This window comes from Panthera uncia, assembly GCF_023721935.1.
Source record: "Panthera uncia isolate 11264 chromosome B3 unlocalized genomic scaffold, Puncia_PCG_1.0 HiC_scaffold_1, whole genome shotgun sequence".
NCBI lineage: Eukaryota > Metazoa > Chordata > Mammalia > Carnivora > Felidae > Panthera > Panthera uncia.
The window spans coordinates 114175166-114196607 of NW_026057582.1; the positions used below are offsets into that span (position 1 = coordinate 114175166).

General features: G+C 39.2%; 2 protein-coding genes across 6 annotated transcripts in view; one reads left to right on the top strand and one right to left on the bottom strand.

Annotated features, from left to right (window-relative positions):
* The window catches only part of HMG20A (high mobility group 20A), a 68137-nt gene extending 65210 nt beyond the window's left edge, over positions 1-2927 (bottom strand). Inside the window, exons 1-2 of one of the 3 annotated variants that reach the window (XM_049611904.1) lie at positions 2493-2927; positions 1355-1474 (exon numbers count right to left, since the gene is read on the bottom strand). The gene's annotated coding sequence lies outside the window, so the exon portion shown is untranslated. Of the gene's footprint in view, positions 1-1354; positions 2438-2492 lie in introns of those variants that run through there. The other 2 variants (XM_049611902.1, XM_049611903.1) reach the window with 2 other exon arrangements.
* A 286-nt stretch (positions 2928-3213) lies between these two features.
* PEAK1 (pseudopodium enriched atypical kinase 1) overlaps positions 3214-21442 on the top strand; it is a 309056-nt gene continuing 290827 nt past the window's right edge. For all 3 annotated transcript variants that reach the window (XM_049611893.1, XM_049611892.1, XM_049611894.1), the window contains exon 1: positions 3214-3472. The gene's annotated coding sequence lies outside the window, so the exon portion shown is untranslated. The remainder of the gene's footprint in view (positions 3473-21442) is intronic.

Consider the following 21442-nt stretch of genomic DNA (forward strand, 5'->3'; position numbering starts at 1 on the left):
ATTTGGAGACAGTAAACTCCAAGAGAATATGGATATTTGTCCATACTCACTGATACAGCACAAGTCCCTAGAACAGGGTCTATCCCACAATAAGCACTCAGTTAACTATTGCTGGCATAATGAAAAATCATGCAAGGGGTATTCTCATTTGAATACACTCGAAGGTCTTGAAATAGAGATAAAGACAGCAGAGTAGTAAGTTTAAAAACGATTCAAGTTGATAGGATATTCTCTTTACTACTCAACTCCATGTCAGAAACAAACTACCAAAAACAACAAACGTACAACAAAACAACAGTTGTCAAACATTAGCATGATTTTTTAAAGAAAGGTGGTCAAAAGAACTAAAAGACACTTTCGTACTTTATATAGCATCTAGTACTCTGTGAACAATCAAATTTCAGTGAGGTGGAATCCAGAATTTTGACCTATTATTTTAATATTTCAAACTTTTGGGAGCAGTACATCCAGTTACTGTTTTTGGAAAAGAAAAGGGTTATCTAACTAATCTGAATACCCTAAAGGCATCAACAATTTTTTTTTTTTAATGTTTATTTTTGACAGAGACAGAGACAGAATACGAGTGGGTTAGGGGCAGAGAGAGGGAGACACAGAATCTGAAGTAGGCTCCAGGCTCTGAGCTGTCAGCACAGAGCCCGACGCAGGGCTCAAACTCACGGGCCACGTGATCGTGACCTGAGCGAGGTCGGTTGCTTAACCCACTAAGCCACCCAGGTGCCCCGATTTTTCTTATTTCTATATTACTACAATTCTTCCATGGGATAGCATAAAGACCAATTAAAAAAAAACCCTCTGCTTCCTAGTTTCCAAAGGCAACACTGCCTTTGTATCTCAATCAATATTTTAACTACATTTCCTCTATCTTTTTCATTCAGTTCCACAATCTTTGCTTACTTCAAGAATTCCTAATACTACAGTTTAATAGTTAATTTATCAGAGTGGTCATATCATATTTTCTTTTATATTACATTAATATGGACGATAGTGAACACTTTCTAATCAATTAATTAATACTTGCTTGAGGCAGTCTACATGTTCCTAACTTTCAATTAATAATAAGAGACATTATCATGTCTTGCCTTTTCAATTATTGCAGAAATTTTGTCTTTCAAAAGGTTACTCACTGATTTTAGGGCCTTAGTGTTTTTGTTTTTGTTTTTATGTCTACAGAAGGTTAAAACATATTTTCCTTACTGTAATCTTTAGTTGAAAACACATTTTCTATTAAACTCTAAATGAAATAGCTTTTTAAAAGAACTATAATTAAAACAGCTGCAAATTCTGAGGATAGATTAGGTAACAAATCCCAAAGGAAAAAGTACACAGGCCTTACTCTTTCAAAATGTCTTTAAAAAGACATTACAGTTCACTTGATGTTCTAAAATTACTAAAGTTGAGATTTCATAAGCTCCAAAAAGTTTGATTCCTTCAGTACACGCACACACAGTGGTACCTGAAAGGAGCAGCCAAGGAATCAAAATTGTGTTTATTACCACTTTAAAATCTAGCTGAGTACCATGATCCTTGCACCATGGTTTAAAACCACAAAGAGCAGATACCAGTTTTTAATTGGTGCTGACATTAATTAAATTATAAAGGGGAAAAATGTACTAAAGCACAACTTTCACAAATGCTATATGTTAAGTTACATGTAAGAATTTTTAAGGCTGAGGAACTTGTTTTCAGGTACAGAGTAAAATCTGTAGCCTAAAATAAACAGGCCTAAGAATTTAAGATAACAATGGTTATCAGTCGAGGTAATACCAAGTATTTCAGTACTTCAGTACAATACTTCCACGTTTGTAAGGCGAAAATGCCTCATAATTTATGTAAACCATTGAGTCCTGTAATGAACCACCTCCTTATAAGAGCAGCTACAGAGTTCCTGTGGCATGTCAAGGCAGAGAACACCACTATACCTCACTCAGTCAAGGTTGGACTTGAGTAGGGGAGCAGAGGTGGGCAATTCATTAATCACACAAGAAAGTCTGTCTTGTACAACTGAGAAATTTTAACAAGGGTCTTCAAATACTTTGATGAAGGCATTTAAAAAAATTTGGGGGAAGGAAATTTTCCATCTTACACATGGAAACAAAACTCAAATTCTGACTGGAGGCTGGTGATTAGCACAACTTTGTGGAACAACATAACTTTTCACGTAAAACACAATCCCAAGGCTTTAAGATACCGTCTATGCAAATGGCACCAAGTATCACCTTTTCAAGCCTTCACCGGCACTAGAAGGGAGTTGGACACCCCCAATCCATCACCCTACCCCCACAGGAAATGGGTTATGTTTTCCCCCTCCCCCAGGACGGTCTTCCTCCCCTCCCCCAGCCGGAAGTGAAGCGCCCCCATTCAGACGGCCTCAAACCGAGACGAACCAGTAACAACAGCAAAAGAGAGATGATCTTCAAGGGGTGAAGGGTACCTCCACTGTGGCCACCCCGAAGCTCGCCTTGCTTACTGACCTGCTGACGATAGGGGTGGGCAGGGGCCTGGGGCCTAAAGAAAGTCCCTTGCACAGAGGACAATTCCCTGAGCCCCTCTCAATCGCCTTCACTCTTCTCACTCCGACGTCTCACAGCATGAAAAAAATTCCTCCGCAGTACTTTATTTTGATATCGTCTCTTTCCCTTTAATCGCTTAACCATCTTCCCATAGGCAACTTTTGCTATCGCAGTAGCATTTAAAATTGTTCCGGTGAGTAGGAAAATGGAATATTATTCCCCATTCCTTCAGAATAATGAAGGGATTATTTTGTTCAAATGCGGCGAAGGATTACGTGATTACGCAAGGTGAGATTTATTTTCGCGGAGACTTCTGGGATATGTAGTTTTTTTTTTAATTGCTAAGGCCTGCAGAAAGTATTGGGACTTAAATCGGTAATTGCTATATACTGGAGTCCTTGAAAATACACATTATGTATTCGAGGGCAGGCTGACCAGGGAACTTCGGCACCACAAGGGCCAGTACTTCGTTGCCCTTTTCCTCTGGAACTTAATGGAACCAAAATTTCCCTTCGCTTTCGGTGCAAGGTCCTGGTCGTCCCGCCTTCTTCCTTTGGCCACGCCCTCCTCAGCCAGTCAGGCGCCCTCATAGGCTCATCTTCTGGAGGTAGGCACGCGAGAGGAGGGGCCTCACCGTGACTCCTCCCGCGGGGCCGAGGCGAGACTGGGGAGAATGCCGAGTACCGAGGGCTCGTGCGCGCGCGCGTGCTCGCTCGTCAAGGAGAGTGTGCGCGCGGAGGGGCGGCGCGCGGGGCTGGGAGGAGGCGGGCAGGCTGGTGGGCTGGGCGGGCGGCCGGGAGCGCGCGGCCGACTCGGCGGCGGCGAGTAGTTAGTTACTTGTTAGTCAGTGTCAGTTGCTCGGTGGCGGCGGCCCTGGTCACCAGGAAGGGGACGGGACGGCCGGCAATGGTGGTCACCACAGCGGCATGTGCTCCTTTCAGGTAACGGGGGCAGGGCTGCCCGCGTCCCCTCTGTTCCCTTCTCTCGCGCCGATTTGTGGGACCACGGTCGTCCTGGGGTGAGGGCGCTGACCTGGGAGAATGGAGGGGGGGCGGCGCAGGGTCGAGAAGCGCCGCCGCGGGGGCCCAGGCGGTGGGTGCGTCCGCCAGGCGCGGGATCTCCGGTCACCCCCGCGCCCCGCCGCCCCCGGGCCCTCTGGCGCCCCCCGCTCCCGCCCCCGCCCTCTCCCGCGGCGGCTGGGGCCCCGGTAGCTCGGCGCCCCCCAGAGGAGGGAAACTTGGGACCTGGAGACGAGGGACGCCCCCGGGCGCGGCTGGGAGGCTGCTGGAGAAAGTGAAGCCTGTAGAGAGCTGGATGCAGTGGGGCAGGAAGGGCTTCTCGTTCTTCAGTCTACACGGTCATCCCGCTCCCAACCCAGGAGGATCCGGCGCAGGCTCGCCAACCGCGCCAGGACGAAACCCCACGGCTCTTTCCTATTCAACTTGGCCCTGCGGCTTGTGAGCCCGCTAACGTGCGGGTTTGCTCGGTTGTTTGGGGATTTTCAGTGGTTCGGTTGGTCAATTTGTTTCTCCTTTGCCCTTTGACTCATCCGTTCTTGCTACTTTCCTTACCTCCCGCGTTGAGGACTAGCGGTCTGAACCCCCTTCCCTCCCCCGCCCCGTCTCCTGCACCATCCGTCTGAGAATTTAATTTTTTTTCTTCCTTTGACAACCTTAAAGACTGCTGAGAGCGACAGGAAAGAGGAGCTTTCCCACCTTTAAATGTTACTTTTTGCAATCCGGTTTGTTTGTTTGTTTGTTTGTTTGTTTTCAATATCCAAGTTTAAGAATTTGAGAGCTTTGGAATGGAGTTATTAGAAGGCTGGCGTTGAGGGGATAGTAACGAGTTAAAAGAAAACTATGATTTCATCTTTATTGGCTTTGCTATAGAAAAGCTAATACATTTTTCTTCTGCTTCTGTTAAATATGGTAAGGTTCTATGTTGAATTAAATATTTGGAGACTTACATAAAAGGCTATTTTTAGGTCATTGGATGATGTATGTCAACAGCTTTTCACCTGAATTGGGTTTGCCTTGAGGATTCTGTTTTGGGCCTGCGTACTGATTTTTGTTCAGCTACAGCTTTTTAATTTTTTCCCCCTGATAAATGAAATGATGTAGAAATGTGTGTAGTGGGAGAACCCATATTGCTCTCCGCAGTGTGGAAGTGAAAAACGTGAATTATGCACAGGGGTAAAACTTTCCATGAGCAATCTTGGATACTTGCTTCATGATGGCTTCTGTAATTTCACAGCATTTCTAGATAGCTCAATTCACTGGCTGCCTTAATTACTTTCTGAAGTGCCTGGCACTTCTTCCCTTTGGTGACTCGTTTAGTAAACTATAATGGCTGATATGGTACATTTTCTTGGCTTCAAAGATGGGAGTTACAGCTTCAGCCCAGAGATTAATAGTTAACAATGGAAGCAGAATTCATACCATTGCTAGTGAGTTTTGGCTATGACCAACTCACAAACTATGTGAAAAAACAAACATCTTTCCATAGCTGTCAGGGGGGAAATATTTTATCATGTCTTTATTTTGGAGACTTCAAGTTGATTATATTATGTGGGAAAAAATGTCAAATTATTTTCTTTAAGGCTTTGTGATGTGTGATGTTCCTTTCCATCTTCTACCCCCCATTTAGGGGCTGATATTTATGTTTGGCTGGGTTCCAGGATGGGAAGAAAATAGTTTGGTGAAAGGAAAAGATATGATTGCTTTCAACTGTTATGACACGAGTATTCATTTTACCCAGGGATAGTACAGAGAAACTTCCTCACTAATGTTTGTACCCCATTAACATTCTGTCAGAATTTGTTTTTAAAAGCCTATCCTGAGGCCCATAAAGAAATAATGCCACTTCATAACTGTTTCTGACAATCACATTAAAAAATGTTCCTGGAATGCATTATATGTGTACTCATATAAACATTTATCTTTGTACATTTATGGTAATGTAAATATTTAAGTCTGAGGGCTTAAAAACTTTTATTTGCTTATTTGCATACATGTTTTTCAACATCTAGCAGTGCCAACCATATTTGCCAAATAAGCATCAGCCATAAATTCATGCTTTGGCACATTTCATATAATAACTCTTCTAAATTGCTCCATGGTGAAGCATCATGAGATTAGCATTTGCTTCATGAGAGAGATTTGTTGTTGTTTTTAACTGTAATGATGTGCTGTTTAAGTGGAACAGGTGCTGGGCTCTCGCTGTTTGTGTTGAAACCTGCCAAATCATACTCTTTTGTTAGATGGGCTGTTTAAGTAATTTAGGAACCAAACTGTGGCCCCTGGCATGCAAAGTGTGAGTTCAAGGTTCCATATCACTGCTGCGAATCCCTATTTTCACTGTAAGAGGCAGATATGTGTGATGAGCTTTACTTTCTCATTGCTGTTCTCTCTTTAATTCCTACTCCTCGCCACCACCCCAGTCCTTTCATTACTAGAGCTCCTTTGAAAGTCTAGGCTCCTTCACTGCTGGTTTGTTTTCATTGAAGAACTAGAAATTCTAAGAACTTTGAGGCCAAGAATAGATAGTTCGTATTTATTTGACAAATATTTCGATTGCCTTTTAAGTGTTAGGCATGGTGGACCCTGAGAATATGTAGAATGATATTCCTTTTTGCAAGCAGGGTACAGTTTAGGAGGAGAAGATCGTGGATAACTGATAATTAACAATGTGATGTGATATATGACACAGGAGTAAGTAGATTCCAATATGGATGGAAGCAACAGGAGGGGTAGTTGACTAAGATTTGGGGTTTTGGGGAGGGGCAGTCCTGAAATGCATCCCTGTGGATTCCCTGAGCTAATCTTCAAAAATAGGACTTAACTAGGTTCAGAGAAAGGACAGAAAAGAGGGAAAGGACAGTTTGGACTAGCACTGTCCTATAAAAATATAATAGGAGCCACAAATATGTCATATGTATTTTTGAATTTTCTAGTAGCTGCATTAAAAAAAATAAAATGTTATTTACTTTTAACAATACACTGTAATAATAATACAATATTAATAATATGTTATTTAGTTTGATATAGCTAGAATATTATCATTTGAACACATGATCAGTATTTTGAAAGTATTATTGAAATATTTGACATCTCCCTTTTCATACTAAGTCTTTGGAATCTGGTATGTATTTTACATTTATTTATTTACTTTAAAGTTTACTTATTTATTTTGAGAGAGAGAAAAAGCACAAGGGGAGGGGCAGAGAGAGAGAGAGAGAGAGAGAGAATCCCAAGGAGGCTTTGCACTATCAGTGCAGAGCCTGACATGGGGCTTGATCCCAAGAACCATGAGATCAGACCTGAGTCAAAGTCAGACGTTTAACTGTCTGAGTCACCTAGGCACCCCTGTATTTTACATTTAAAGCACATCTTAAGTTTAGACTAGTCACATTCAAGTACTCAGTAGCCACAGGAAGACAGTACAGTTTTAGAACAAGGGCCAGTAAAGTGGTAAGAAGCCAAAATACTGAATGCCTTATGAACCATGTTAAGAAGCTTTAACTGTATCCTGAAGGCTGTGAGGATTTAGTGGGGAAAAAATGTTGTGATGGAATCAGGTTTGTGTTTTAGACCTATCATGTTGTCAATGAAGTGAATGCTGGATTAGAGAAGGGCAAAACTGGAAGTAAGGTCAGTTAGGAAGCCAGCCACTCTTGTTGAGAAAGGATGAGGGATATAAAGCAAGGAGTGGGTATATGAGAGATTTAGGAAATATTATATTATCAGCAGTTCAGGGTACATAATCAGATTATGGAGTTGAGCAAGGTTGAAGATTTAGGATGATTCCCACATTTATGTGGTGAGCTACTGAATGGGGCAGGCAACTGAAGAGAAAGAAGCCAACCGTCTGTGCCAGACTGACCAAAGATGAAAAAAGGAAGCTATGAGAGATTTGTCACAGAAGCTGAGGGAGGAGAATATTTCAAGGACTAGAAGTGGTCAACACTGTATCCTGCCATGAAAAGGCCAAAAAAGGTAAGGGCTGAATAAAATCTCTGAGACTTGATGATTGTCATTTGTAACTAAAGTAAGTGCAGGTAGCTACATTGTAATGCGTTTAGGGGGTTGAAGAGTGAATGACAGATGCTTAGCTAATTAAGCATTAATTAGCTAATTAAGGGCTAATACAGTGTTTTCAACACAGAACTGAAAGGAGAGTATAGGTGGAGGGAGATGGAAGGGATTTAGAGAAGTTTATTCCCCTTCCCTTTTTAAATTGAGAGGATCTTGGGGAGCCTGGGTGGCTCAGTCGGTTGGGTGTCCCACTTCGGCTCCTGTCATGATCTCACTGTCTCTTGAGTTTGAGCCCCCCATTGGGCTCTCTGCTGACAGCTCAGAGCCTGGAGCCTGCTTCAGATTCTGTGTCTCCTTCTCTCTCTGCCCCTCCCTCCACTCGCACTCTGTCTCTCTCTCAAAAATAAAATAAAAATATAATTTTTTTTTTTAAATTGAGAGACTCTTGTGCACATTTCTGTGGAATGGAAAAGAACTACAGTTGGGGAGAAAGGGTGGGTGGGGAGGGGGAGAGAGATGATTGATTAGGCCAAGGATTTGGAAGCAATAGCAGGGGATGGGATCCAAGGCATAGGTAGAGAAATTGGCTTTGGGTAGGAGATGATTTTCCTTTCCCCAGTGAGCCAAAAGGAAGGAGGTAAAGTTTGTAACTGACAAGGGCAGGAAGGAGAATGAGTTGATGACATGTATCACTTTTGAGTACCTGCTAAGAGTGAAGGAGAATGTGGTAGAATAGGAGTTCTTACAAAGTGTGTGTGAGTTAAAAAAAAAAAAAAAAAAGGTATGTGATTTTATAACAGCTTCCAAGGGAATGTGAGGGCTCTGGGGAGGAGGAGCAAGAGAGAGGGGCGTACACACAGATACACACATGACTAAGAAAGTGAAGAAGCGTTGTTAGGCATCATTGGAGGGCCCGTTTGAAATTGTACACCTTGGATTTGTAGAGGCAACAGTTTGCATGGTTGTTTGATTGTTTTCTCCAGCATGATCACTCTGGGTATAGCTGAAGGAAACCATTTAATACTCCCAAGAACTCGTAAGGTTCCTACTGTTAATCTTGATTATAAGATGAACGGCTAGAGTTCAAAGCCTGGTAGTTCAGTACTGGAGCCCAGGCTGTTATTGCTTTGCAGATGCCTGCTTGGGAGAGATTCCTAAAGGACAAGGAAATTAGAGATATTGAGGATTGTTACTAAATCAAGGAACTGTGGAGTCCAGGCTGGATCATCAACAGGAAGCCTGGAAGGGGTGATTCAATTAGGAGAAAACAAAGGGCGTGAACAGCTAGGTAGATGTCATTGTGAAGCTAAAGAGCTAGTGAGGAGGAAGCGATAATATTAGCTTTTATTTATGGAGTACCTTCTATATGCTAGACACTTTAATACTTTATTTCTAATTCTAACACTTACTGTACAATGTGTTACTAATCTTACAGTCTTCCCTTTGTCATTCTCTGTGACATGAAGAAACAGGATTAGAGAGGTTAAATAATCTGTCCAGAAACATACACTATCAAGTGATGAAACCATGATGCAAAGCCCATTCTTTTTTCTCCAAATCATATCCTCCACTTACTCCCCCTCCTTTGTTTTCTTCTTTTAGAATTTTTATTTTTTAAGTAAGCTCTAGGCCTAGTGGGGGGCTTGAGCTCACAACCCCCAGATCAAGAGTTGCATGTTCCACCCACTGAACCAGCCAGTTGCCCCCAAATCATATTATTCTCAAGTAAGGAGATAAGACAGAAGATGCAGTAGTGGTGAAAAGTGGTGCAAAGACACTGGGATATTTAATTTAGGATTTCAGAGCTGATCATTCATTTAACAAATGTTTGTTGACCATTTAGTACACGTGCCAGGCATTATTCTAGGTGCACAGGTTACAATAGTGAACCAAACACACAGAATTCTTGCCTTCATGGATCTTACATTCTAGAGAGTGTGAGACAGACATTAAAATAAGTAAGTGAGAGTATCAGAAGGTGATAGATAAGTGCTGTGGAGAAAAAGCAGGCAAGAGGGACAGGAATGCCATAGGGTATGTTCACTTTTTAAAATTTATTTATTAATTTAAAAAAATATTTATTTTTGAGAGAGAGGGAGACACAGTGCGAGCAGGGGAGGGACAGAGAGAGGGAGACACAGAATTTGAAGCAGCTATCTGCACAGAGCCCAACATGGGACTTGAACTCATCAGCTGTGACATCATGACCTGAGCCAAAGTTGGACGTTCAACCGACTGAACTACCCAGGCACCCCAGGTATGTGCACTTTTGAAAAGGATGTCTGAGAAAGACTTGGTGAAAAGTGAGCAAAAACTTGAAAGAAGTAAGGGGCATACTAGGTGGAAGAAACATTTTGCATTGGCCCCGAAGCAGAGGTGTGCTTGTTGTATTCTCTGAGCTCTTGGAGGCCAGTGGGCCTGGACTGGAGTGAATAGAAGAGAAGAAGGTGGTGAGGTCACAGAGATGACTGGGTCCGAATTTCATAGAACCTGTAGGCCTTTGTAAGCACTTGGATGTTTACTTTGTGAGATGGAAACTATTACAGGATTTTGAGCAAAGGAATGGCATGATTGGATTTATGCTTTAAATGCTTCACTCTGAGCCACTGTGTTGAAAGTAGTCTGAGGTACAGAGTAAAGCCAAGAGGACCAGTTAGGAGGCTTTCCAAAATATGAAGTTGGGAGATAGTGCTGTCTTGGACCTGGGAATTGATGAGAAGCGATTGGATCTGTGAGAGTTACAGAACAGTTGCAGAGATAGTACATAGAGTTTCCTTAAACTGGTGTTTCTCTACATCTGCACTATTGACATTTTGGACTAGATAATCCTTTGTTGCTGGGTTTTGCCCTGTGCAGTAGTATGTTATGTAGCATCCCTGGCCTTTATCCACTAGATGCTACTACCATCCCCCCAGCAGTAACAATCAAAAGATGTTTCCAAGGGTGCCTGGGTGGCTTAGTCAGTTAAGCGTCCGACTTCAACTCAGGTTGTGACCTCGCGGTTTGGGAGTTTGAGCCCCATGTCAGGCTCTGTGCTGATGGCTAAGAGCCTGAACCCTGCTTTGGATTCTGTGTCTCCCTCTCTCTGCCCTGCCCCTGCTCACACTCGGGCTCTCTCTTCTCAAAGGTAAACAAACATTAAAAAAAAAAAAAAAAAGTTTCCAGACATTGCCCAATGGTTCTTATGGGGCAAAATTGCTTCTATTAAGAACTACTTCCAAATACCCTTCACCCTGTTTCCCCTAATATTAACATCTTACATAACCATTTATCAAGCTGAGAAATTAACAGTCCTACAATGCTCAACCGAACTCCTAATTTTACTTGTATTTTACCAGTTTTTCCACTAATAACCTTTTTCCATTCCATATGCAAACCAGGATACTACAATGCTTTTGATTGTCAAGTCTCCTTTATCTCTTCTAATGTATGATAGTTTCTTGGTCTTTTCTTTTATGACCTTATACTTTTAAAGAGTACTAGTTAGGTATTTTGTAGACCGTTCCTCCATTTGGATTTGTCTGATGTTTTCTCATTTAAATGGGGTTATGGATTTTGGGGGTAAGAATACCATAAAAGTGAAGGGCCCTTTTGGGGCACCTGGGTGGCTCAGTCGGTTAAGCATCTGACTCTTGATTTGGCCCAGGTCATGATCTCACAGTTCGTGAGATTGAGCCCTGAGTCAGGCTCCATGTGCTGACTGCACGGAGCCTGCTTAGGAAATTCTTTCTCCCTCTCTCTCTCTGCCCCCTCTCCAGCTCATGCACATGTGTGCACACACGTGTGCTCTCTCCCTTTTTCTCTCTCTCAAAATAAATAAACATTGAAAAAAAGTGAAGTGCTCTTAGGAGATGCATGATACCAATGTGACATCACTGATGACTATTTTGTTAAGGTGTTTTCTGGCAAATTTCTCCCCTGGAAAGTTATTTTTCCCTTTCTGTACTCTGTTCATTAGAAGCAAGTTGCTAAGACCAGCCCACACTCAAGGGGAGGGGAATGAAACTCCCACTTCCTAGAGGAGGAGAATCAAAGAATTTATGGACATATATTAAAACCACTACAGTAATTGGTAAATATTTTGGGGTGGATACTTAGAGGCTTTGCCAGTATCCTGTTTCTGCTCACTAATTTTAGCATTCATCTGTAGATTATGCCTGCAGTAATTATGGCTATGGTGTTCTAAAAGTGCTTCTTTATTTCTCTTATTTTTTCTGTATTTATTAACTGGAATTCTTTTGTAAGGAAGGCTTATTCCTTCTCTATTTTTCTTTTTTTTTTTTTTTTTTTAATTTTTTTTTTCAACGTTTTTTTTTTATTTATTTTTGGGACAGAGAGAGACAGAGCATGAACAGGGGAGGGGCAGAGAGAGGGAGACAAAGAATCGGAAACAGGCTCCAGGCTCCAAGCCATCAGCCCAGAGCCTGACGCGGGGCTCGAACTCACAGACCGCGAGATCGTGACCTGGCTGAAGTCGGACGCTTAACCGACTGCGCCACCCAGGCGCCCCCCTTCTCTATTTTTCTATCTACCTATTTAATCATTGATATCAGTTTCAATTCATGGACATTTATTTTATTGTTAGGGTTATAGTGCAGTGCTAACGTTATTTATTTTATTGCCCAAATTATTCTAGCTTTGGCCATTGAGATCTCTTTTAGGTTGACTCTGTGTCCTTTGACATTCTTCTATCCTTTGTGTGTGTACACGTACATGTCTTTATTCTCTAGTACTACTAGATGCTTCAGGCTTGTTGTGTATTTTTCCTGCAGCATCCCTAGACTCATTTTTTTAAGAAGCTGTGGTTCCTTTTATCAGAGAGTGGTATTTGGAGGCCAAGATCTGGATGGTAGGTGTGCTTGTTGTTATTGGAATGTCACTGCTTCTAGTCACGCTCAGCGGACAGCGAGCTAGGAAATATGTGTACGTATACTAATCTGCATCCACACATATCTATATTTATTTCTGTATATAAAAATAGGCAGGCATTTTATACTTATGTGACTCCGATTGGATATGTTTTGATCCAACTATATTTGCTGATGGATTGGATGTGGAATGTGAAAAGAGAGTTGTCAAGGATGACTCCATGGTTTTTGGCTTGAGAAAGGGAAGGATGGAGATGTCATTAGCAGAGATGTGAAGACTGTGGGCAGAGCAGATTTCTGGGGAGAGTTCAGGAATTCTTTTCCAGACTGCCTAGGTTTTTGAGATGTCTAATAGACATACTAATAGAGATGTCAAGTCAGCAGTTGAACAAATGAATCTGAAGTTCAGAGGAGAATGGTCCAAGTTGCATACATTTGGGAATTGTCTGTATAGGTGAAATTGCCTGAGGAGTGAGTGTTGATAGAGAAGTTCAAGGACTGACCCCTGGGACCTACTGGTCAGAGAGATGAGGAGGATTAGTTCTGCAAAATGATAAGGATTAGGATGTGGCTATAGGGTAGATTCCATATCCATCAGTAATGAGCACTTATTCAATATGTATTATTTTCAAGGCACCGAACTGTTTTGGGGTTAACCTTGCTCCCTTCTTCCGTAAATTTACAATCTAGGATGAGACAAATTTCAGACTTAAAAAGACTAGCAGTGGAAGACAAATACTGGATGATAGTATAGATACAACATCCTAGAGAAGCTTGTTAGACGACATGGGCATAAGAGCCAAACTCATGTACGCCAGCTCCATGTAGACATTAATGTAATAAGCGCGTGCCGGTCAGGAAACTCATCAGGGCGTCATGCACACAACTAGTAATTACCAACAAGCAGAAGCTCCTCCATGTGTTGACCTTGGTTTCTTAGGTTCTTCTGCTCTTGGTTCCCTGCCATTATAAGGTTTTGGGTTGGTAATTGGTGCCTATAGTTGTTGGCTATCAATGAAGCCACTCAGTGAACTGGTTAGGGTTTCTGCTGCACTTTACTTTTTAACTTTTGGCTTTCTGTTGCCTTTTCAAAATCAGTGGGGTTCAACTCAGGCCTGCTTAAAATAAAGTGTTTCCGTGTAAAATCAAGCAGCAATGGCCACCTTACCTTCTTCTATGAACATGCTTAATTTTTGACTGCTGCTTTCTATGATGGCCTTAGACATTCCCATTTATCATTTGGTTATTAAGGTCATACCCAAAATACATTTATAGAACTTTAAAAGTAATTTAAACTTATAACCTGCTAAACTGAGGTTTTTAGTAAAATATTTTAATTTCATCTCCTTTGTACTAAAAATGGATAGGCTTTCATTGCCTGCTGATGAGGTAGTATAGAATGAGACAGATTAATCATACCTATTGAGTAATTATTTCTCAGTCACTCTGAAGGAATTGTAAGAAAAAATGGATTTATCTACTTTATAGAATAAGGGGCAGAGAATTGCAGGATTCTATTCTCATTTATTCCACCGAATTGATTGGCACCTAAGGCAGAGTCTCTTTCCACTCAGCATATAAGTATGCTTAAGTTTCTCACAACTAATAGATACAACACACTGATATATATAAATGCATAACAACTTTGCCAATTTGGTGTCTTATTAGCATGGTACCTAGTGCATAATGGATACTCAAATGATTGTTGGGTGAAGGAAGTACGTATGATACTTGCAGGCATGAGGTAAGACATGAAGAGTTACTTAGCTTGTTCAAGAAGACTTAGGATACTAAAAACTTTGGTTTGTCTAAGTCACAATTAGGGCAAGGTAAAATAAATCTGTATGGTAACATCTTTGTTTTAGACTAAGACAAATAATACTACTCTGTAAAAGCATGATCACTGCTTTTTAAGTAGCCCGCAATCCTACCCTCTAGCAGTAGAGTTCTAGTTTAGGAGTCAGACTGCTTGAATTTGAATCCTGGCTTAACTACATACTAGATGTTTGATGTTAAGTTTGTTTCTTAACTATTCTTAGGCTTCCTCATTTGTAAAATGAGGACTATTTATACCTACTTGTGAAGTGAAGTAATAGATAGCAAGCATGTAAATGTTTTGATATATAAGTGTTTAATTAATTTTAACTGTTATTCTAAAAATACTGAGAGACTAGTATCTTAAAGTTTTTCCTTTTCTAGCAAATCATGTGCGCTGAGTGATAATTAAAGGAGAAAAAAAAATCCTATGTGAAAAAAGAAAAAAGGCTGATGTGAAGTATATCAATATATTATTCATAGTGATGTATTAGAACTATGAAAAATAGGGTTTCCACTCTTTTGCTATCTCCATTTTTTTCCTCTTAATTTGTTTATCAGATTTTTATGAAATACGTAACTATAAGTTAGAAATGGGCTTTCGAGAACATATTACTTTTTCAGAGTCAGCATTGCATTATGGTCAAGAGCATGGATTCTAGACCCACACTGCCTGGGATTGAATCTCAGCTCTGCCACTTAACTAGCTGTGTGATCTTGGGAAAGTTACTTTACTTCTCTATGCCTTAGTGTTCTTATCTGTAAAATGGGCATAATGATAGTACCAAAGTCAAAGTTGTTTTTGTTTTGTTTTTTAATGTTTATTTATTTTTGAAGGAAGGAGAGACAGAATGTGAGTGGGGGAAGGGCAGAGAGAGAGGGAGACACAGAATCTGAAGCAGGTTTCAGGCTCTGAGCTATCAGCACAGAGCCCGACGTGGGGCTTGAACTCATAAACCACGAGATCATGACCTGAGCTGAAGTTGCTCGAGTAACCAACGGAGCCACCCAGGCACCCCCAAAGGGTTTTTTTAATGAGCTAATACTTACAAAGTGCTTAAAATAATGCCTGGGGCATAGGAAGTATCATGTATTTGTTGAATAAAATAAAGGATGGTAGAAATATTTAAAAATTAATGAAAGATTTTAACTTCAGTGTATTTACAGTTTAATCCACAAGTTTTTCTCTTACTCTCCTACCTCTACCTTCCTGAGTTTCTTTGGTTCCATTGATGAACCAAACAGGAAAACAGGAAACCTGTTTTTCTCATAAATCCTTTATATGACGGAAGTACTTTTCATTGTTTAAAGTTAGCCTAACCCCCTCACCCTCCCAGAATTTGCAAAGTAGATTCAGTTACTTTTGTTACTACAAGGGAAGATGCCACGGTATGCTTCTTCAATATTTTGGAACACTGAGTTGAATATTTCAAATGCTGAGAAACTGCCTTCTTCCCAGGTGTGCAGCAGTTTTTATAGATTTTATTTGGGTATGAAGTAGGAGTAATTGTGGGAGTTTGTGTGAAAGATGATTTAAGGCATTGGAGAAGCAATAAAAAAGTATTTTCCTAATGCCAGTTCTCTCCTTGACTTGGAAATTCTTTTAGCAGCAATGTCCCCAGACTGTTTTTCGGCATTTACCTATCAGAGACTGGCTGTATTTGCAGTGTTAAACCTCATAACAAAATATTGCAGGTAGACTGCCAGATCTTAATTCAACTATTCATCCTGAAGTTAAAAGAGGTGGTTAGTTTCCACATTCAGTAAGGAAGTTAATGTAATGTAAGCAGTTAGTATAATAATGTAAAGAGTGATGAGAAGTCCAGAAGAGAACCTTGTGGTTTGATAACCTCTTTCCTTCTATACAGTGTAAGAACAAGTTTACATTGTTTCTTAATATACTCCTTCCCATACAAATATAACTTATGGAATGATACCTTTAGTGCATATGTAAATTGCACTATCAGTAGCATAGAAATAATTTATAAATACAGTAGTTCCTAATTTAGGGAGTTGAACTTTAATTATTGACTTAGATTTTATTTCACATGAATATGTTTATTAAACATAAGCAAATAAAATTTGAATCCTATTATAGGGGTGTTTGGGTGGCTCAGTGGGTTAAGCCTCCTGCTCTGGATTTTGGCTCAGGTCATGGTCTTGTGGTTTGTGAGACTGAGCGCCACATCAGGCTCCACGCTGATGTCATGGAGCCTGCTTGGGATTCTCTATCTCCATTTCTCTCTGCCTTTCTCTCTCTCTCTCAAAATAAATAAATAAAATTAAAAACAATTTGAATCCTATTATTATAAATGCAACTTGTAGTTCTGTTCTCAGTTTTATACTCTGGAAGTCTAGCAAAAAATCTTGTCATCTAGAGAAGGTTGTATTTTGTATTCTTTTGTAAAAGACAAATACTTTTCAGGGCTTTGTAGCTGCATGAATGTTATCTCTATCTCCTATTGGACTGTGTGGTCTGGGTTTTCATGGACTGGTTGGCTGACCAGGAGACTGAGTCCTGTATAGAATGATTTCCCTCTAATTCTCTTTGTCCTTTTTATCTTTAAATCTTTACTAGCTATCAAACTACACATCGTTAAAAATTACTAGCTTTTATGATAGGGAAAAGTTAACTTTTATTGTAGAAAAAATTGGAAAAATATAGGGTACGTTAAAAGTAGGAAATCTGCTATTCTGCCATCCAGAGATAACCAGTACTAATAATTTGGTGCCTTTTCCCCTATTTTTTTGTGTGCATATGTATTTCATAATGCCTAGTTGACATCATACTGTGGACAGTAGAGATACGCTTTATGTGTCAGTTATAGTCAGTACAGTAAGCTGGTCATACTGTGAGAGGCACGTAGGAGCTGAGACTGGCCGAGGAGACAGGAGATTGTGCTCACTATAGGAGATGCTTTTCTTTTAGAGGAATTGATATTTTTCTCTTTTTCATATTGTTAAACTTAATTTGAATGGCTTACATGCATGTTTGAAGCATCCCTACTTTTTAATTATCTCATATTTTGCTTTTTTTATGATAATATATTATGGACGTTTTCCTGTGCCATCAAAAAACCCTAACTCTTTACCATCCCATGCTCACTTCCTGAGAGATTGAGAACTGGCAATAATACAGGATACGTTAGTTGAATAGGCCCTTGATAGTCTCAAGGAGTGTGTCTCAGATCTCTTGGGCATATCTTAGAATGGTGCTGTTCAAAAGAAATAATGCATGCCACATATGTAATTTCAAATTTTCTAGTAGCCACATTTTTAAGACTACAAAGAAACAGATGGAATTAATTTGAATGATGCATTTTATTTAGTCTAGGTATAATTAAAATATTATCATTGCAACAGGTACTCAATGTAATAACATTATTGAGATGTTTTACAATTTTTTTTTCTTACTAAGTCTTCAAAATCTGGTGTATATTTTCTACTTATAGCACATCTCAATTCAGACTAGCCACATTTTGAGTGCTCAGTAGCATATGTGGCTACTATTATCACAGTCCTAGAGCATATAATTTCTCCCGTAAAATGCAATAAAATAGCACTTTGCAGGTGCTCTGGAGGGGGTTAGGTTAGCATGAGAAGTAAACTACAAAGCCAAGTGGCACTGGGGATGCTGAGCACTTATTTTGGTGTCTTACAAAATTTTAAAACTTTGCCTTAATAAAATGACATATTCCTACATTTGTGGACCTTCATGTCACAGAATAATGTTAAATTTGTAGGCGTGTAAGGATTTACTGGGTATACTTAAGCAGTGGCAATTCTCAGAGTGGCCAATAAGATCAATTCCATATTTCAAGGATTTTGGATAACTAAGAGTTTGTGAGTACACTTTGTAGTTGAAGACCTGAGGACATATTTATCCTTCCTTGTAGAGAGTACTTGTATGAAGTGAGTAACAAACGCATACGCACATGTACATATTACATATGTGTAGATAAATTATGTATGTTATATGCTATGTATACATGCACACACATTTATCGTAATCCTCATAGTCCCCATAATCTTCTGTTTCTTAAGAAACAGTAGCAATTAAAATCATTTTCCTCTTTTTAAAATGAATTTGTGGCATGATAAGAAAGATGTGGCATGATCAGGAAGATACCTAAGGTTAGTGAATATATAATGTATAATAGAAGAGTATAGAACAAGCTTTGCTTTTAATTTAGCTTGTGATCATGTGAAAAAATTCCTTAATATTTCTAATCTTTATTTTGTTCTGTAGGCTGGAGATAATCTTGCCCTGTTTTGTTAATATGATTTTGATTATCAAATAGGATTAATGGAGAATAAAGGAACATGTCTTATTCATCGTTATGTCCCTAGGACTTACTGTAGGGTCTTACACACTAGCACCCAATAAATATTGTCTTCAAAGTCTGAATATATGTAAAGATCTTTCTAAACTGAGAGTGCTATGAGTGGAAGGTATTATGTCTACTTCGTTTGTGCTATTTCTTCTTATTTATTTTTTTTTTTAAGTTTATTTTTCTTGAGAGAGAGAGAGTGCACGAGCGCATGCAGGGGAGGAGCAGAGAGAGAGAATCCCAAGCAGGCTCCACGCTTAGTGCGCAGCTCAATCTTACAACTGTGAGATCATGACCTGAGTCAGTATTAAGAGTCAGGCACTTAACTGACTAAACCACCCAGGTGCCCCTTCTTATTTAATTCTTTGGAATATGATAAGTGTAATAATTAATATTTCCCCATACAACTAATAAATAGGATTGCATATTGTATTTTTATTTTTACTTATTATTTTATTTATCAGATCTTGTCTGTAAATACGTGTATCTCAAAAATATGTTGTAATTAATCTACTTTTAAAAGACATCTAGTACTTAAATATCTTGACCTGTTTAGCTTAAAGAGTTAATAATTTCTTTGTAGTTATTGAGAGATAGACAAGACTATTTCCGCTGTGCTCTATCTTTATAATAAGCTTAAAAATCAGCCAATTTGAGACACAAATGCATGCTTATTGGACACCAAAATTGTTGAGGCAAAGTAGCAATATTTTAATTACAGCAATGTGGTCTAGTAATCAGAAAATGCCCCAAATAAGAATGGCTTTCTTATTTATATAATGATGGGAGAAACTCCATCTTTTTCCTCCAGAAGGGATACAGCACTTCATAAATACTTAGTGTGGAAGTAAAACAAAATTATAATGCAAGAGCAAATAATGTGCACCCAGAACAGTGTTTCAAAGTGATCTTCGTGAAAACATTAGCTTTTTCTAGCATCAGCTATGAGTTTCTGTAACTGCCCACTCACTGAGTCATCTGTAGCAATTGAAAATTTGGATATTTCCCATTTTTAGGGTATATTTTTTGATAAACTGGCTTCCTTTTATCTCTTATGAATGAAGTAAGCAGTCTCATGTAAAATAGTATGTGCATTATGACAGTATGCCTCATTGTTTCCTGGGAGTGAGGAACTTGAGAAACCAGCTGAATATTATCTGTGTGCTAGGACAATAACTAAATAATGCACTCTGAGAGTAGTTGGCAGTTTTTGTTTTCATTATATTTCCCTACTTCTACTTTCACCAACACCTTTGGGAATCTTTAGATATTTAGTGACAGAAGGATAATCAGATCACACTTGACTTTTCTGTTTTTCATTTTCTATACATGACAGTAAATGTTAAAATTGTCAAAATCAAGAAATATAGTACAGGATGCCTGGCTGGCTTGGTTGGAAGAGCATGTGGCTCTTGATCTCAGGGTCATCAGTTTGAACCCCACATTGGGTGTAGAGATTACTTAAATAAACTTAAAAAAAGAAAGAAAGAAATACAGTACATATTAAGGAAAGAGATATGCAGTGACAGTGTAGAGCATATGGCCGAATGAAAACTGAGTGATCTATTGATTGAATGAAATGATGGGTCTCAATTAAAGGCAGGGAAGAGGTAACTTGGGTTTTTTCTTCCCCTGGTTGATCTTTCTCCCTGATGTGTAGGCTAGATACTCATTTTTGAAAAGTGATTCTATTATAAAAAAAAATCCTCTGCTTATTTCTATCCCATTCTGAATTTTCCTGTTTGGTATTTGCTCAGACACAAGGGAAAAAGGATCTAAACTTTGTCCTTTTGTTTACTTCTGCTATTTATGTATTTTACATCTGCTCATTCTTAGCTTAGAAAATACTAATCAAAATTGGTTAAAGATGATGTTGATCTCATGACTACTTATTGTAATCTAATTCTGAAAAATTTTTATTATTAGGCCCTTAAAAATTCCAATCCATATCAGCAAAAGCTCCCTAGGAAAGTAAAACTGACACCTTTAATATAGACCACATTGTTGCTCATGCATTGACAATATGCTCTGCATTAATTTTTGGTTCTTTCATGTCAGTATCTGATGGTTGAAGTTGAAATGACTAATAATCTGGAAAATAAAAAAGTATGTTCATAACTGATTTGGGAATTTAGTAAGCCATGAGCTACAATTTTTGGATTGAGTTTTGTTTGTTTGTTTGTTTGTTTGTTTTTTAAGGAGCACAAGAAAGGGGACATGATTTTACTTCCATAAGTACTTTTCATACCCTTAACAATTATATTGTGACTAGTGCAGGTTGACTCTCATGGTGATATTTCAATTTCTGGTCCTTGGGTATCATTTTTGGGAAATACTAAGAGCAGGAAGGCTGGAAATTTTTAAGGTTTTGTGCTACAGTTGAACCACTGAATTTACAGCAAATTGAACTTCTGGAGGAAAGGAAATGGTATGTATAGCAAAACTTTAGAGAAGAAAACAAAGTTGTTCATGTTTGTAATATGATTATTTTGGAGATGGTAGTTTGCAATTTGAGAATAGTGTGAGCGGTTAATCTGTAAAACATAGTTATAATAAATGAGTTACAGAGTATGTATGAAAGCAGTGTTTATAGATTATCTAGTTCCTGTGGCTTAGAATATGCATTTTGAAAGTGTACGATTTCTTTCTTTTGACCTACTCCTTTTAGAATTTGAATTTTCCAGATTCATGTTTAATTGTAGAAGTGTTTTTTGGGTCTTAAATACTATGTCAGGTGTTCTGATTATTCAAACAAGTTTTTTTTTATTAAATATAATTTATTTCAAATTGGTTTCCATACAACACCCAGTGCTCATCCCAACAGGTGCCCTCTTCTATGCCCATCACCCACTTTCCCCTCCCCC